This window comes from Dasypus novemcinctus, chromosome 15, assembly GCF_030445035.2.
Source record: "Dasypus novemcinctus isolate mDasNov1 chromosome 15, mDasNov1.1.hap2, whole genome shotgun sequence".
Classification (NCBI taxonomy): Eukaryota; Metazoa; Chordata; class Mammalia; order Cingulata; family Dasypodidae; genus Dasypus; species Dasypus novemcinctus.
The window spans coordinates 67,591,624-67,596,085 of NC_080687.1; the positions used below are offsets into that span (position 1 = coordinate 67,591,624).

The 4,462-nt window shown below is 37.8% G+C and overlaps 1 pseudogene; it reads right to left on the reverse strand.

Annotated features, from left to right (window-relative positions):
• Positions 1–2,902: 2,902 nt before the first annotated feature.
• LOC111765302 (U6 spliceosomal RNA) lies at positions 2,903–3,001 on the reverse strand (annotated as a pseudogene).
• Between the last annotated feature and the right edge of the window lie 1,461 nt (positions 3,002–4,462).

Here is a 4,462-nt window from a genome sequence, read left to right on the forward strand (position 1 = left end):
TCCCCTAGTCCACCCAGTGGCCATGGTAGGATATACAATGTCCAGCATCTGTCCCTGCAGCACACCAAGGACAACTCCAAACCCTGAAAATGCTCCCACATCATATCTCTTCTTCCCTCTCCCTACCATCAGCAACTACCGTGGCACTTTCTCCCCATCAATACTACAATTTCTCCCCTTACTCATCACAATAGTTCCCCAGCAAAATAGCAGTAAATCCACTATAATCCATACTCTATTCCTTCATCCTGTGAACCCTGGGATGGTTATGTCCCATCCCCCTCTACATCAGGAGGGGGCTTAGATTCCACATGGATGATGGATGCAATTCTCCTGCTTGCCCTTGTAGACACTCTTGGCTCCCTGGTGTGGTGACTGATCTTCTTCACCTCCCTGTTAACTGGCCAGGGTAAGTCCAATAAACCAGAGGGTAGGAGTTACAAGTCTGCTGAGGCTCAGGGCCTGGCTATCACATGATGACAATTTCAATCTCCTAACTTGTGTTTGGTTTGTTGCCGTCTTCTATTTCTTCTAGAATCAGTGTAGGTTGCCTGTGTGTTTCTAGGAAATTGTCAATTTCATCTAAATTTTTGAAATCCAGTTGTTCCTATTATCCTTGTGATTGTTAATTTCTCTGGGGTCAGTAGTGATGTCTCCCCTCTCAATTATTATTTTATTTGATTTTATTTATTTCCTTTGTCAGTCTTGCTAAGGGTTTGTCAATCTTATTGATTTCCTCAGTGAACCAACTTTTAGTTTTGCTGGTTCTCTCTACTGTTTTTTTTTTTTTTAATTCTCAATTTCATTTGTTTTTGCTCTAATCTTTGCTATTTCCTTCCTTCTGCTTGCTTTGGGGGTAATTTGCTGTTCAATTTCTAATTCCTCCAGGTGTGTAGCTAGGTCTTTGATTTTAGCTCTTTCTTCTTGTTTAATGTAGGCATTTAAGGCTATAAATTTCCCTTTCAACATGCCTTGACTGCATCGCATACGTTTTGATATGTTGTAGTCTCATTTTGATTTATATTTAGTGGTTTCTTTTATAATTTCTTTTGGACCCACTGATTTTTTTAAGAGTGTGTTGTTTAACCTCCATATATATATGAATTGTCCAGTTCCAATGTATCATTGATTTCCAGCTTCCTTCCATTATAATCAGAGAGAGTGCTTTGTGTAATTTCTACCTTTTAAAATTTATTGGAACCTGTTTTGTAACCTACAGTATGATATATCCTGGAGAATGATCATTGAGCACTTGAGAAGAACATAAACCCTGTTTTTGGGTGCATTGTTCTATAAATGTCTGTGACGTCTAGTTCATTTATCATATTATTCATGTTCTCTGTTACCTTATTAACCCTATTTTTAAATGGTTCTATCTATTGATTTGAGTAGTGTATTGAAGTCTCCAACTCTCATTGAAGAGATAACTATTTCTCTTTCAGGCTTCCCAGTATTTACCTCATGTATTTTGGGGTTAAGTGCATAAGTATACATGATTGTGATTTCTTCTTGGCAGATTGCACATTTTATTAATATACAATGTCCCATGTCTCTTATAACACTTTTGCATTTAAAGCCTATTTTGTCCAATATTAGTAGCGCTACCCTAGCTCTTTTTTAACTATTATTTGCATCTAATATTTTCCAACCCTTCACTTTTAACCTATTTTTGCCTTTGGGTCTAATGTGAGTCACTTGTAGACAGCATAGAGATGGCTTATATTTTCTTATCCTGTCAGGTTGCGTCTTTTGACTCAGTGTTATTACTACAAAGGCATTACTTACTTCAGCCATTTTATCCTTTAGTTTTTATGTCATATATATATATGTGTGTGTGTGTATTCTCCCTTTTTACCCTTTTAGCTACCATTACTGATAATCTTCATTTCTTCACACTAGGCCAAGTCATTCTCTCCTATCTTCCTTTCAGCCTGCAGAACTCCTATTAGCATTTCTTATAGGGTAGGTCTCTTGTTGATGAACTCTCTCAGTTTCTGTTTATCTGTGAATATTTTAAACTCTTCCTCATTTTTGTGGATAAAAAATTTTAGGCTGACAGTTTTTCTTTTTCAGAACCTTAAATATATCAAAACACTGCCTTCCCTTCCAGGTTTCTGATGAGAAACTGTCACTTACTTTTATTGTGGATCCCTTGTATGTGACAAAATCACTTTTCTCTTGATGCTTTCAGAATTTTCTCTTTATCTTTGACATTTGACATTCTGATTAGTTTGTGTCTTAGTGTAGGTCTATCAGGATTTACTCTGGAGTATGTTGTACTAGGACATCTACATGTGTGTCTTTCATAAAAGATGAGAGATTTTTGGACATTATTTCCACAAATATTGTTTCTGCCCAGTGTCCATTCTCTTTGTCTTCTGGGACCCATGGTACACGTTTGTGTATTCTGTGCTGTCATTCAAATCCTGGAGACACTGCTAAAATTTTCCAAACTTTTCTCTATCTGTTCTTTTGTCTGTAAGATTTTGATTTTCCTGTCTTGTATTTCATTGGTTCTTTCTTCTTTTTGTTCAAGTCTGCTGTTTATACCTCCAGTGCATTTTTTTGAAGTTTACAAAAAAAATTATTAACAGATTATAGGTTTATGTCAATATGCAATAACAACTCAACCCTTTTTGTACAACACTACTACTCCTCTTATAGTGCAAACAATATTCAGGTGATTTTGCTGATAGTTGACCAGGAGTTTTAGACCAGCAGTTTATTCAATCTTGACCCTTGATTGCATATCTATTTGATATTCTAGGTGATGAGATAAGATGAATGCATAAAATATTACATATTGAAGTCCAATGGTAGTCTTGAAGAAAAACACATGTGCAGTTGGTTGAGCTGTCAGCTGAACAATTGACTTCTTTTCCCCCAAATGTTGTTCTTACTTTAAAATATGGAACACTTCACAAATTTGTATGGCATCCTTGTGCAATGGCTGATCTTCTCTTCATTCCAATTTTAGTCTATGTGCTGCTGAAGCAAGCACACCTCTAGTGTATTTTTAATCTCTTTTTTTCTGTGACTTTCTATTATAATTTCTATTACACTTCTTTTTATACTTTCAAATTTTCCTTTATTTCTTAATATAGCTTGGAATTTTTTCTTGATATCTAGGCATCTGATTATGTTAATGATTTTCCTCTGAATGTCAGTTTCTTTCTTTTGCCTAGGGTCTACTGTTGATTGGCTTTATGTTAAGGCTCTTCTTTGAGGATTAGTCCGCCTTATTCTTGGATCTTTAGAATGCCCCATGTTTAAGTGATGATTTTTTCAACCCTTCATCATCTGATTCTTGTCCTTGGTACATAGTGAAGTGTTTAAAGTTGCTCATTTTGTGCAATTGTTTCACTTCCAGGAGAAAACTGCCTTCCCCTGTTCCTTCTCCTGGCATCTTGATTTGTTCTGTTTGGTTTGGTTTTGACTCTATAGTTTTTACACTCCTTTCATTGTCTTTAGTTCATATTGCCTAGAGGACAAATTCTGGGAGAAGAGTTAGCCTGGAAAGGACTTTACCAAGTCAGTATTTCCCAACCAAAACAGGGTGGGAGATTCACAATGGGCGATGTACAGTGGCTCCAAAGTGCTCTGGGGAAGCAATCAGGATGCCCACCTATATCTTCTTTAACTGGTCCCCAAAGCTGTGCTTCTCTGACCTGCCCAGAAAATGAACCCTTTTAGCAAACTGTCTCCTGTAGTTCTGAGGAAGTCTTGTGTCTTTAAATCTCCACCACCTCTGCTCCTGTCTAAGGTGGGGTTGAAACAATGATTCCACTGCCTTTGTCTGGGGCGGTTTGAAACAATAGCTTAGAGTAAGGACTCAGTGATCTGAATTCACTAATCAAAAGCTATGTTCAATGAGTGGTGGTGCCCCACCCCTGTTCATGAGCAAGACAACTTTTTACATCCCTCTATGTCATCACTCAGTTAGCCAGGGTCTGGACCCCAAGACAACCTGCTGCAAGAGTGGGGAATGGGCATTAGCAGCTGCCACAGCATGGCGAGAGCAACTCACAGTTTTTTTGCCATAGTTTATCAGCCTCTTCCTCGTTCTCTTCCCTGGATGCTGTGGAGCAGGTAACCATTTTTGTTTCACAGACCCCTTACTAAGACCACACTATACTGTGTATTATTTAAAAATATATCACACCCTCACCAACAGATCCCTACAAAAATAATGATTTTTTGAATTTCAATTCAAGCTCATTGACCCCTTGTTAATAATCCCTGTTGTAGAATGTTCTGGCTTCCAGAGCCCAAGAACAGTTGTTTCAGACAGTTCCTACCTGCTTAATAGCTATTTTGGTTGAAGGACTGACTGTTTATGCCCCCTACTCCACCATCTTCCCTGGAAGTCTTCCCTTTGATTTCTTTGTGAGTATTTATTTAGTTTCTTCTATGTTCTGTACAAAGATTAGTGGGACAAGGCAATCCACCATGGGTCCTGAGC